Raw genomic sequence first — 14396 nt, 5'->3', positions numbered from 1 at the left:
TTGGGTTTGGGATTCTCTAAAAAGTGTCCTTATCTCTTGTTAGACATGTGGATACGATGTTGAGGGTCACGAATACCTTTATTTTTTTTTTTTCGATAGATAAGTTGTGTATAAAAAAGTAAAAAGAAAGATACAAAAGAAGGCAGCCAACTTCCACCCCTTAGACAGACCTAAGGAGGAGGAAGAGGCCCCACACCCACGAGGACAAATCCCTCGTAACTACAAGGAAAAGCCACCCAAGCCAATCATGGAGGCCTAAACTGGACCTTACAACAAGCAATAAGATCTGTCGGTTGGTTCAATTTCCTCCAAACATTCCTCACTTCATAGCGAGTCAACTAGTTTAGACTAGAGATGATGTGGTTCTTCAAAACATATACATTCCAAGGGCAACTGAACACACCTATGAGAATCTCCACTGCCAACTTCGAATCGCTAACTATTTTGGCATATGTTCATTTTGGGTTGAAAGCAGGTCGGGTTGGTCGTCTGGGGTTATTTGGGGGCATTTCTGTACTTATTTGGGCTTGGGATTTTCTAAAAAGTGTACTTATCTCTTATTAGGCGTGTGGATGCGATGTTAAGGGTCGTGACCTTCGAATCGATACCTATTTCAAAATATGTTCATTTTCGGTTTAATGAAGACCGGGTGTGTCGTTTAGGGTTATTTGCGGGCATTTTTGTACTTTTTTGGGCTTGGAATTTTCTAAAAAGTGTCCTTATATCTTATTAGATGTGTAGATGTGAAGTTGAGGGTGACCTTCGAATTGATACCTATTTCTACATATGTTCATTTTCAGGTCAAACCAAACTGGGTGGGTCATTTGGGGATATTTCTGCACTTTTTTGGGTTTGGTATTTTCTAAAATGTTTCCTTATCCCTAATTAGACGTGTGGATGTGATGTTGAGGGTCGTGACCTTCGAATCGATACCTATTTCAACGTATGTTTATTTTCGGTTTAAATAAGACCGGGTGGGTTGTTTGGGGTGATTCGGGGGGCATTTTTGTACTTTTTTTAGGTTTGGGATTCTCTAAAAAGTGTCCTTATCTCTTATTAGACATGTGGATGCGATGTTGAGGGACGTGACCTGCGAATCGATACCTATTTTGTCATATGTTCATTTTTTATTTAAAGCAGGCCTGGTGGGTCGTTTGCGGTTATTTGGGGGCTTTTATGTACTTTTTTGGGTTTGAGATTATCTAAAAAGTGTCCTCTCTTATAAGACATGTGGATTCGATGTTGCGGGTCGTGACCTATGAATCGAAACCTATTTCGGCATATGTTCATTTTCTGTTTAGACCAGACCAGCTAGGTCGTTTGGGGTTATTTGGGGGCATTTTTGTATTTTTTTGGGTTTGGTATTTTCTAAAAAGTATCCTTATCTCTTATTAGGCGTGTGGATGCAATGTTGAGGGTCGTGACCTTCGAATCGATACCTATTTTGACATATGATCATTTTTGGTTTGAAGCAAGCCAGGTGGGTCGCTCGGGGTTAGTTGGGGGCATTTCTATACTTTTTTGGGTTTGGGATTCTCTAAAAAGTGACCTTATCTCTTATTAGACATGTGGATGCGACATTGCTGGTCGTGACTTTCGAATCGATACCTCTTTTTTTTTCGATAAGTAAGATGTATGTGTATAAAAGAAAAAGAAAGAAAACAAAAGAAGGCAGCCTACTTCCAACCCTTAGACAACTCTAAGAGGGAGGAAGGGCCCCACACCCCCTGAGGACATGCCCCTCGGTAATACATGAGAAAGACGCCCAACCCAATCAAGGAGGTCTAAACTGGACCTTACCGGAGACATCATCATAAATCAACCGGTTAAGATCCTCAACAAAACCCGAAGGATATAAAATAGTCTCCCCATCACTAAGATCAATAGAAGCAATAAAATCCCCCGCTGATTCAACTCCCTCCAAACATGCCTTATCTCATAACGAGCCAACTGGTTTAGGCTAGACAAAATCTGGAACTTCAAGCTATATACACTCCAAGGGCAGCTCGAAACAATTGTAAGAATCTCGATAGCCACCTTTGAATCAGATCTGATGGACATATGGCGAAGCTCTCTCTGTAAGCACAGAGTAACCCCCCTGTAAATGGCTAGTAACTCCATATGAAGAACCGAAGCCTCCACACCTTTGCCAACATAAGCCAGAACCGGGTCACCCAAGGTATTGCGAATAAGGCCCCCGTAAGCATCTCTATCTCCCCTCAAGGAACCATCGCAATGCAAAGTAAACAAATCTGCCGGAGGTATGGGCCAGACACAAGCTTTGGGAATAACAGCAGCCCATCTCACCTGTAAACCCCACATATCGACCAAGAATTGATTCCTAGGTGAATAGGCAACCGAAATAGGGCTTTAAGAGCCCTTAGTCACAACATCAAACTTAATGGCTTGGATAATAGCATCATAAGACCTTGTTTGATTACTGAAGAGACGCTAATTTCTCTCCCACCAAACATGATAGATTGTCGCACAAAAAGCCATCTTAGGGATAACATCCAAATTATCATTAACACACACTACCTGAACAAGCCAGTTAACCACATCGAGGAGGCTAGCCGGGCCTTTACCACCAAGGAAAAGCATAGAACTAACTCTATCCCAAATGTTTCTGGAAAAAGGACACTCAAAGAATAAATGGCTATGGCATTCTGAATTTCCCCAACAAAGAATACAATTCTGCCCAATATTTATATTCCTTCTTTGAAGCTGGTCTTTTGTGGGGAGCCTTGACATCAGGCATCTCCAAGCAGTACAGGAATGCCTAGGCAAAAAACCAGGAAACCAAACAAGCTGGTGCCAAGCTACCATTATAGAGCTACTCCTCACTTTCTCCCAAGCCGACTTTGTAGAAAAAATGCCATTAGCCGTACCTTTCCAAACAACAAGATCTGCCCTTCCATTAACAATGGGAATACTAGGGAGGTCTCTAAAAACAGTAATCAGATCAAAAGAGCCCTGAGGGGGGGAAAGCCATTGGCCATTCCTAATAAGATCAGAAACCAAGGCAAGCTTGGTGGAACCAACATCATATCGAATCCGATCACCAAACCTTTTAATCAAAACCCCTTTGGGGTGCCAATAATCCAACCATAGTCTAGTAGAGTGGCCATTCCCAATAATATGATAGATATGGGGTTCAGCCAAGTCCCTATACTTGAGAATCTTTCTCTACACCCAAGAGCAATTTTGGGAAGTCTCAGTCCAAATAGAATCATTTCTAAGGTATCGGGTGTACACCCATCTAACCCAAAGGCTGTCCTTCCTAGAAGTAATCCACCAGATTTGCTTAAGGATACCCGCAGAATTCATATCAGAAATCCTCCTAATTCCAAGGCCCCCTTCAGCCTTAGGCTTACAAATTCTTTCCCAAGAAATGTAATGTACCTTACGATGAAGAGATGGGCCAGCCCATAGAAAATTCGAGAACATAGACTCCAGCTTTGTCTTGAGAGCACCAGGCAAACCAAAGAGTCCTGACCAATAGATATAACACCCCTAAAGGACTGAGATCAACAGCTGAAGCCTCCCTGCAAAAGATAAGAGCCGAGCCTTCCATCCATCAAGTCTGCCCCTAACACGATCCATAATAGAGGTGCAATCAGCAAAAGTTAATTTCCGAGAGACAAGCGGAACACCTAAATACCAAATAGGTAATTTGGTATCCGCGAAATTCGTTAATTCCAAAAGTTGCAGTCTGGCCGTGTGGGTTAGGCCCCCTAAAATAATAGAGGACTTAGTCTTGTTGAGTTTCAACCTAGAGTAGGTATGAAAATCACCCAGGACCCCCAGGCAGGCTGAAATAGAGTCTGTGGTGGCTTTCATGAATATCATCAAATCATCAGCAAAAATAAGGTGAGAGAGATGGGACCTCTTGCACCTGGGGAGAAGAGTGATCCTATTTTCAACCTCCAATTTCCTCATCATAGCCGAGAAGCCCTCCATAGCAATAGTAAATAGGAAAGGAGATATTGGATCCCCCTGCCGAATACCCCTTCCTCCTTTAAAATATCCTGCCGGACTCCCATTCAGTAAAATGGAGAAAGAAGGGGAGTCCACACAAGCCTTCACCCAACCAATGAACTGCTGAGGGAAACCCATTCTCTCCATAATCTCAAACAAAAACCTCCTACTGAGAGAATCATAAGCTTTATGGAGATCGATCTTCAAAACAGCTGTGGGGCTAGTGCCTTTCTACTCAATCCCTCGAACCACATCATGGCAAACCAAAATATTCTCTACTATAGACCTGCCCTTGATGAAAGCAGACTGACAGTCACTGACCACCTACCCAATCACTCCTTGCAGCCTATTGGATAACACTTTGGTAATGATTTTGTAAAAGAGATTGCAAAGGGCTATAGGCCTATATCCCGTAAATGAGGTTACATCTCCTGTCTTAGGGATAAGGCAGATAAAAGTAGCATTAACCGAACTAGGAAGGTAAGACTTCATGAAAAACCACTTTACAGCCAAAGTCAAATCTTCTCCCACAATCTCCCATGAATGCTTGTAAAAGGCTGCTCCAAAACCAGCTGGTCCAGCCTTAGAATTCTTAAAAGCAAACCCAACCTCCATAATCTCCTTATTAGAGATTCTCCTAGTAAGGCTTTCCTGATGAGCTTGAGACAAACCACGCTGCAAAGGAATAGAGCTAGGAAAGAAACCACTGTCAACCGAATCAATCACAAATAATTTCTTATAATAAGAAATAGCTTCTTCCTTAATCTGGTTAGGATTCTTCACAATATCTCCATTCTCCCCTTGAATTTCCATGATGTGCTTCCTATGCTGCCTACAAATCACAGATTTGTAGAAAAAGCTATTATTACCATCCCCCAACTGAATGTGTTTCACCCTTGACTTTTCTTTCAAAAATTTCTCTTCAGTAGCCAAAGCCTCCCAAAGTTTCTTTTTAGCCTATGTCTCCATCAGCACCAAATTCGGATCATCAGGGTGCTCACTAAGCTGCCTCTGGATCTGAAACAAATCAGCCTCAGCCTCCTTTACTGCAAGAAAAACATCCCCCACACACTCCTTATTCCAGCTCCTCAACCCTTTTTTGACATTCCTCAATCTGGCTGCAAACTTAAGAATGGGATTCACAGGCTGCTCCCACCCCTGCCGAACCACCTCATCATAGCCATCTCTACCAATCCAAGCCTCAAAAAATCTGAAAGGTTTTGGGCCAAAATCTGCTTTATCCACCATAGCCACCACCATTGGAGAATGATCAGAAAGCCCAGGAGGGTAAAAGGTTGCATCAGAGGATCTAAACACATCCATCCAAGCTAAATTGACCAAAACCCTATCAAGCTTGCAACAAATTCTTGCATCTCCCACTTGTCTATTATTCCAGGTCAAAGCCTCCCCTTTCCATTTCAAGTCTAGAAGCCCAGCACCGTCTATAAACGAATTAAAATCATCCATAGCTTCAATCCGAACAGGGTCCCCTCCAATTTTTTCATTGTTACTTCGAATCACATTAAAATCCCCTAGTACAGCCCAAGGGTTAATAATGGCACTAGCAATAGCCCCAACATCCTCCCACAATTCCTTCCTAGCCACCACAGAATTAAGAGCATAAACAACAGCACAAAAGAAAAACACCGAGGTACCCACAATTGACACCTTAGCATGTATGAACTGTTTGGATTTTTGCACCAAAACCACATCATAAAAATTTGGGTCCCAACCTAGCCAGATCGGAATAGAGTTATCAAGATCTCCATTATGCAAATACTTCCAACCCGTCAAAAAACTATCAAAAATAGAAGCACAATTATCCAACTTAACCTTGGTTTCGAAAAGCCCTACCAATTTAACCTCATGGTCTTTACACACCTTCTTTATCTCCATTCTTTTAGTAGAGGCATTCATGCCTCTAACATTCCAAGCTAAGCACTTCATTTAGTAGGAAGGGTAGAACTATCATCTCCCCCTTTACTTGGTCCCACACCTTTGGCAACATTAGTCTCTTTCGGGTTTATAAGAACCCGTTGGGCTTGGAACTTGGACCCCCTCCCCGTGGGTCGACCCAGCAAAGAATAAGAATTTAAATTCGGTTGGGACATACCTTTCCCCATTTGCCCTTGAGCTGCACGAATCTCAGCAGATTGCTTTCTAAGTTTATCAAAATTAGTGAGAGATTTCATAGGGGCTGACTCCTTCTCATTTGATAGAATAGAATCCTCCAATAAGTTATCTCCTTCCATATGGGCCGCACCATTCCTTTGAATTTGAATTGGAGTTTGTCTCATCGAATGATTAGGCGCCACCTCAGCAGAATCTGTTGCTTCTCTAATAGCTTCCACGGATTTTGCCTTAGCCAGCTCCATACTAACATGGTTACCATTATAGATTGTATTCTCCCCACAAATCTCTCCAATGACTCCATCTTTCTCCTTAGGAATAATTGCTAACGGATTGGGTTGAATATCCTCCTCAAAATCTGCTCCCTCAAGTAATTCATTCCCTAATAAAATAGCACATGATTCCGAATCCAGCATTAAATCTTCAGGATCATAATGCACCTCCTCCGTAAGATCTTCCAAAATGGCAAAAGGATTAGATTGAGACAGCTCCCTGATCTTCGGATGATTCCCTGCCGATTTGAAACTCCCATTCCCTTTATTCTTGATAGAAATTAAGGAAATCGAATCCAATCCCTTTGTATTTGCACCAGCTCCATTATCCGGCTGTTCATCTCCTACTTCATCATTATGAACCTGCTGCCCGTCTCCATTGCCGCAACCATGGCACCTCCATTATTTCCGGAAACACCTTTCACTCGCCATTCCTTCTTAGACCATGACTTATTCATATTTGAGTCTTGTTTGCCAAACAAACAATTATCTAAGAGATGGCCAAAAACTCTACAATGCTTACAAAGAGGGGGCTTCCAATCATAAACAACTTTTTGATAAAAAACAAGACCGTCATCTCCATAGACTGGAACAGAAAAGGGAAGATCCCTATCTGCAGAAACTTCCACACATAATCGGGCATAAGACAGCCTCTTCATAGACCGGGTCATTTTATCAGTGACAATAGGCTTCCCAATCACACTCCCAATCGAACTCAACGCATTAGCAGACCAGTAATGAAACGGAAGATTTGGAAGGAACACCCAAACCGGTACTGAGCATAAATCAACTCTTTCCAAGCACACCTTCGGGCTCCAAGGGCGCAAAATCAATGGTCTCCTCTGCATATACCACGGCCCCCCTTCAAGAACTTTAACTTTATCATCTTCAAGACTGAAACGAAAAATAAAAAAACCACTTTCTAATAAATTAACATCCACATGGCCTGAAATTCTCCATTGTTTTAACAGCATATCACGAGCAAAGGTGAAGCTAGGTCTGCCCCCGATAAAATGACCCATAAGGGTGTTCTTCCACTTCTCAAGACCTTTCTTAATCATCGAATCCGGGCATTTCGCAGCCAAAGCACCATCAATCTCTTCAGGTTCAATATAAGACAGTTTCAGCCCATCTCCCTACATTGAAGGAGAAGAAGAGGAAAAGAGGGCTGACCCTGGAACACCAACATTCTTCCTTGTCTTCTCATATGCACCAATTGAAGAACCTTCCTGCTGCTGTAAAAAAACTCCAGAACCAGCACCCTCCTCCAACGGATCATCCAAAACAAGAATATTTTCCCCCACAGCCGAAGGACCTCGAACATGCAGCAGCGTACCACCATTGCCTTCACCTTGCACCACCGAATCATCCAAGCCCAAAACATCAGCACCACCTACAGAACTACAAAGAACAGGCCACTCACCACCCCCCAAATCACCAAGGGCAGCCGCTCCATCACCACCCTCACCCGAACCACTCACATTCCCCCCACCTTCCCTCCCTCTCGGACTGAGAAGAGGGGGAAGACCATTAGCCGGAGCTAATGGCTTGCCGGCCATCATGAAGAGCAACCACCTAGACCCTCACTCTCAAAATCGCCAAAGCTTCTCTCTCCTATTTCAGCGTTCTTCAAAATCCTTTTCGAATCGATACCTATTTCGACATATGTTCATTTTCGATCTGAACCAGACCGAGTGGGTCGTTTGGGGTTATTTGGAGGCATCTCTATACTTTTTTGGGCTTGGGATTTTCTAAAAAGTGTCCTTATCTCTTATTAGAAGTGTGGAAGTGATGTTGAGTGTGGTGACCTTCGAATCAATACCTATTTCAAAATATGTTCATTTTCGGTTTAAATAAAATCGAGTGGGTCGTTTGGGGAGATTCAGGGGCATTTTTGTATTTTTTTGGGCCTCGTATTTTCTAAAAAGTGTCCCTATCTCTTATTAGAGGTGTGGATGCGATGTTTTGGGTTGTGACCATCTTATCGATACCTATTTTAGCATATGTTCATTTTCGATTTAAACCAGACCGGGTGGGTCGTTTGGGGTTATTTGGGGGCGTTTCTGTACTTTTTCGGGCTTGGAATTTTCTAAAAAGTGTCCTTATCTCTTATTAGACGTGTAGATGCGATGTTGAGGGTCGTGACCTTCGAATCGATACCTATTTTGACATATGTTCATTTTCGAGTTCAACCAGATGAGGTGGGTCGTTTGGGGTTATTTGCGGACATTTTTGTACTTTTTTTGGGTTTGGTATTTTCTAAAAAGTGTCCTTATCTCTTATTAGATGTGTGGATGTGATGTTGAGGGTCGTGACCTTCGAATCAATACCTATTTTGGCCTATGTTCATTTTCTATTTAAAGCAGGCCTGGTGGGTCGTTCAGGGTTATTTGGGGGCATTTCTATACTTTTTTGGATTTGGGATTCTTGAAAAAGTGTTCTTCTCTGTTATTAGACATGTGGATGCGATGTTGCGGATCGTGACCTTCGAATCGATACCTATTTCGACATATGTTCATTTTCGGTCCGAACCAGACTGGGTGGGTCGTTTGGGGTTATTTGGGGGCATTTTTGTACTTTTTTGGGGTTGGAATTTTCAAAAAAGTGTCCTTATCTCTTATTAGACGTGTGGATGCAATGTTGAGGGTCGTGACCTTCGAATCGATACCTATTTTAACATATGTTCATTTCCGATTTAAATAAGACCGGGTGTGTCCTTTGGGGTGATTCAGGGGCATTTCTGTACTTTTTTGGGTTTGGTATTTTCTAAAAAGTGTCCTTATCTCTTATTAGACGTGCGGATGCGCTGTTGTGGGTCGTGACCTTCGAATCGATACCTATTTCAGCATATGTTCATTTTCGGTTTAAACCAGACCGAGTGGGTCATTTGGGGTTATTTGGGGGCGTTTTTGAACTTTTCTGGGTTGAAATTTTCTAAAAAGTGTCCTTATCTCTTATTAGACGTGTAGATGCGATGTTCATGGTCGTGACCTTCGAATCGATACCCATTTTGACATATGTTCATTTTCAGGTTAAACCAGACCAGGTGGGTCGTTTGGGGTTATTTGGGGACATTTCTGTACTTTTTTAGGGTTCGGTATTTATAAAAAGTGTCCTTATCTCTTATTAGATGTGTGGATGCGATGTTGTGGGTCGTGACCTTCGAATCGATACCTATTTTGGCTAATGTTTATTTTCGATTTAAACCAGACCGGCTGGGTCGTTTGGGGTTATTTGGGGGCATTTCTGCACTTTTTTGGGGTTGGTATTTTCTAAAAAGTGTCCTTATGTCTCATTAGACCTGTGGATGTGATGTTGAGGGTCCTGACCTTCGAATCGATACCTATTTTGACATATGTTCATTTTTGGTTTGAAGGATGCCGGGTTGGTTGTTTGGGGGTTCTTTGGGGGCATTTCTATATTTTTTTGGGATTGGGATTCTCTAAAGAGTGTCCTTATCTCTTATTAGACATGTGGATGCGTTGTTGCGGTTCATGACCTTCAAATTGATAACTATTTTGACATATGTTCATTTTCGGTCCAAACCATACGGGGTGGGTCATTTGCGGTTATTTGATGGCATTTCTGTACTTTTTTGGGCTAGGGATTTTCTAAAAAGTGTCCTTATGTCTTATTAGACGTGTGGATAGAATGTTGAGGGTCATGACCTTTGAATCGATACTTATTTCAACATATGTTCATTTTCAGTTTAAATAAGACCGGGTAGGTCGTTTGGGGTGATTCAGGGGAATTTTTGTACTTTTTTGGGTTTCGTATTTTTTTAAAAGTGTCCTTATTTCTTATTAGACTTGTGGATGCGATGTTGTGGATCATGACCTTCGTATAGATACCTATTTCAGCATATGTTCATTTTCGGTTTAAACCTGACCGAGTGGGTCATTTGGGGTTATTTGGACGCATTTCTGTACTTTTTTGGTTTGGGATTCTCTAAAAAGTGTCCTTATCTCTTATTAGACGTGTGGATACGATGTTGAGGGTCGTGACCTTCGAATCGATACCTATTTTTGCATATGTTCATTTTCTTTTTAAAGCAGGTCGGGTGGGTCGTTTGGGGTTATTTGGGGGCATTTCTATAATTTTTTGGGTTTGGGATTCTCGAAAAAGTGTTCTTCTCTGTTATTAGACATGTGGATGCGATGTTGTGGGTCGTGACCTTCGAATCCATACCTATTTCGACATATGTTAATTTTCGGTCCGAACCAAATTGGGTGGGTCGTTTGGGGTTATTTGGGAGCATTTCTGTACTTTTTTTGGTTTGGGATTCTCTAAAAAGTGTCCTTATCTCTTATTAGACGTGTGGATGGGATGTTGTGGGTCGTGACCTTCGAATCGATACCTATTTCGGCATATGTTCATTTTCGATTTAAACCAGACCCGCTGGGTCGTTTCGGATTATTTGGGGGCATTTCTACACTTTTTTGGGGTTGGTATTTTCTAAAAAGTGTCATTATCTCTTATTAGACGTGTGGATGTGATGTTGAGGGTCGTGACCATGGAATCGATACCTATTTTGACATATGTTCATTTTCGCTTTGAAGCATGCCGGGTGGGTCGTTTGGGGTTCTTTGGGGGCATTTCTGTACTTTTTTGGGTTTGGGATTCTCTAAAAAGTGTCCTTATCTCTTATTAGATATGTGCATGCGTTGTTGCGGTTCATGACCTTCAAATTGATAACTATTTCGACACATGAGCGAACCAGATGGGGTGGGTCATTTGGGGTTATTTGGGGGTATTTATGTACTTTTTTGGGCTTGGGAATTTCTAAAATGTGTCCTTATCTCTTATTAGACGTGTGGATACGATGTTGAGGATCGTGATCTTCGAATCGATACTTATTTCAACAAATTTTCATTTTCAGTTTAAATAAGACCGGGTGGGTCGTTTGGGGTGATTCAGGGGCATTTTTGTACTTTTTTGGGTTTGGGATTTTCTAAAAAGTGTCTTTATCTCGTATTAAACGTGTGGATGCGATGTTGAGGGTCATGACCTTCGAATCGATACCTATTTTGACATATGTTCATTTTTGGGTTAAACCTGACCGGGTGGGTCGTTTGGGGTTATTTGGGGACATTTTTGTACTTTTTTAGTTATGGTATTTCTAAAAAGGTTCCTTATCTCTTATTAGACGTGTGGATGCAATGTTAAGGGTCGTGACCATCGAATCGATACCTCTTTTGGCATATGTTCATTTTTGGTTTAAAACCAGAACGGCTAGGTCGTTTGGGGTAATTTGGGGGCATTTCTGTACTTTTTGGGTTGGCTATTTTCTAAAAAGTGTACTTATCTCTCATTAGACGTGTGGATGCGATGTTGAGGGTAGTGACCTTCGAATCAATACCTATTTCGACATAAGTTCATTTTCGATTTAAACCAGACCGAGTGGGTCATTTGGGGCTATTTCGGGGCATTTTGATAATTTTTGGGGCTTGGGATTTTCCAAAAAGTGTCCTTTTCTCTTATTGGACGTGTGGATGCGATGTTGTGGGTCATGACCTTCGAATCAATACCTATTTCGACATATGTTCAGTTTCAGTTTTAACCAGACCGAGTGGGTCGCTTGTAGTTATTTGAGGGCATTTCTGTACTTTTTTAGATTTGGTATTTTCTAAAAATTGTCCTTATCTCTTAGTAGACGTGTGGATACGATGTTGTGGGTCGTAACCTTCGAATCGATACCTATTTCGGCATATGTTTATTTTCGGTTTAAACCAGATTGGGTGGGTTGATTGGGGTTATTTGGGGGCATTTCTATATTTTTTTGGGTTTGGGATTCTCTAAAAAGTGTCCCTCTTATTAGACGTGGATGCGATGTTGAGGTCGTGACCTTGGAATCGATGCCTATTTCGGCATATGTTCATTTTCGGTTTAAACCTGAGCAGGTGGGTCATTTGGGGTTATTCTGGGGCATTTCTGTACTTTTTTGGGTTTGGTATTTTCTAAAAAGTGTGTTTATCTCTTATTAGACGTGTGGATACGATGTTAAGGGTCGTGACCTTTGAATCGATACCTATTTTGGCATTTGTTCATTTTCGGTTTAAAGCAAGCCGGGTGGGTTGTTTGGGGTTATTTGGGGGCATTTCTATACTTTTTTGGGTTTGGAATTCTCTAAAAAGTGTCCTTATCTCTTATTAGATTTATGGATGCGATGTTGGGCGTCGTGACCTTCGAATCGATATCTATTTCGGCATATGTTCATTTTCGATTTAAACCAGACCGAGTGGGTCGTTTGGGGTTATTTCGGGGCATTTCTGTATTTTTTTGGGCTTGGGATTCTCAAAAAAGTGTCCTTTTCTCCTATTAGACGTGTGGATACGATGTTGTGGGTCGTGACCTTCGAATCGACACCTATTTCTATATATGTTCATTTTCTGTTTAAACCAGACCGGGTGGGTCGTTTGGGGTTATTTGGGGGCATTTCTGTACTTTTTTTGGGTTTGGTATTTGCTAAAAAGTGCCCTTATCTCTTAATGGACGTGTGGATGCGATGTTGATGGTCGTGACCTTCGAATCGATACCTATTTTGACATATGTTCATTTTCAGTTTAAATAAGATCGGGTGGGTTGTTTGGGTTTATTTGGGGGCATTTTTGTACTTTTTTGCGCTTGGGATTTTCTAAAAAGTGTCTTTATCTCATATTAGACGTGGGGATGCGATGTTTAGGGTCGTGATCATCAAATTGATACCTATTTCGACATATGTTCATTTTCGGGTTAAACCAGACCAGGTGGGTCGTTCGGGGTTATTTGGAGACATTTCTATACTTTTTTTGGTATAGTATTTTCTAAAAGGTTCCTTATCTCTTATTAGACGTGTGGATGCTATGTGGAGGGTCGTAACCTTCGAATCGATACCTATTTTGGCATATGTTCATTTTCGGTTTAAACCAGACCTACTAGGTCGTTTGGGGTTATTTGGGGGCATTTCTGTACTTTTTAGGGTTTGGTGTTTTCTAAACAGTGTCATTATCTCTTATTAGACATGTGGATGCGATGTTGAGGGTCGTGACCTTCGAATCGATACCTATTTTGGCATATGTTCATTTTCGATTTAAACCAGACCGAGTGGGTCGTTTGGGGTTATTTGGGGGCATTTCTATAATTTTTTGGGCTTGGGATTGCCTAAAAAGTGTCCTTATCTCTTATTAGACGTGTGGATGCGATGTTGAGGGTCGTGACCTTCGAATCGATACGTATTTCGACATATGTTCATTTTCGGTTTAAACCAGACCGGGTGGATCGTTTGGGGCTATTTGAAGGCATTTCTGTACTTTTTTGGGTTTGGTATTTTCTAAAAATTATCCTTATCTCCAATTAGACGTGTGGAAGTGATATTGTGGGTCGTGAGCTTCGAATCGATACCTATTTCGGTAAATGTTCATTTTTGGTTTAAACCTGATCGGGTGGATTATTTGGGGTTATTTGGGGGCATTTTTGTACTTTTTTTGGTTTGGTATTTTCTAAAAAGTGTCCTTATCTCTTATTAGACATGTGGATGCAATGTTGAGGGTCGTGACCTTCGAATCGATACCAATTTTGGCATATGTTTATTATCGGTTTAAAGCAGGTCGGGTGGGTTGTTTGGGGTTATTTGGGGGCATTTCTGTACTTTTTTGTGTTTGGGATTCTTTAAAAAGTGTCCTTATCTCTTATTAGACAAGTGGATACGAGGTCATGACCTTCGAATCGATACCTATTTCGACATATGTTCATTTTCGGTCCGCACCAGACCGGGTGGTTCGGTTGGGTTTATTTGGGGGCATTTCTGTACATTTTTTGGCTCGGGATTTTTTAAAAAGTGTCCTTATCTCTTATTAGACTTGTGGATGTGATGTTGAGGGTCGTGACCATCAAATCGATATCGATTTCAACATATGTTCATTTACGGTTTAAATAAGACCGGGTGGGTCATTTGGGGTGATTTCAGGGCATTTCTGTACTTTTTTGGGTTTGATATTTTTTAAAAAGTGTCCTTATCTCTTATTAGGCATGTGGATG

The sequence above is a fragment of the Telopea speciosissima genome, unplaced genomic scaffold (genome assembly GCF_018873765.1).
Source record: "Telopea speciosissima isolate NSW1024214 ecotype Mountain lineage unplaced genomic scaffold, Tspe_v1 Tspe_v1.0187, whole genome shotgun sequence".
NCBI lineage: Eukaryota > Viridiplantae > Streptophyta > Magnoliopsida > Proteales > Proteaceae > Telopea > Telopea speciosissima.
This window is presented reverse-complemented; position numbering follows the sequence as displayed.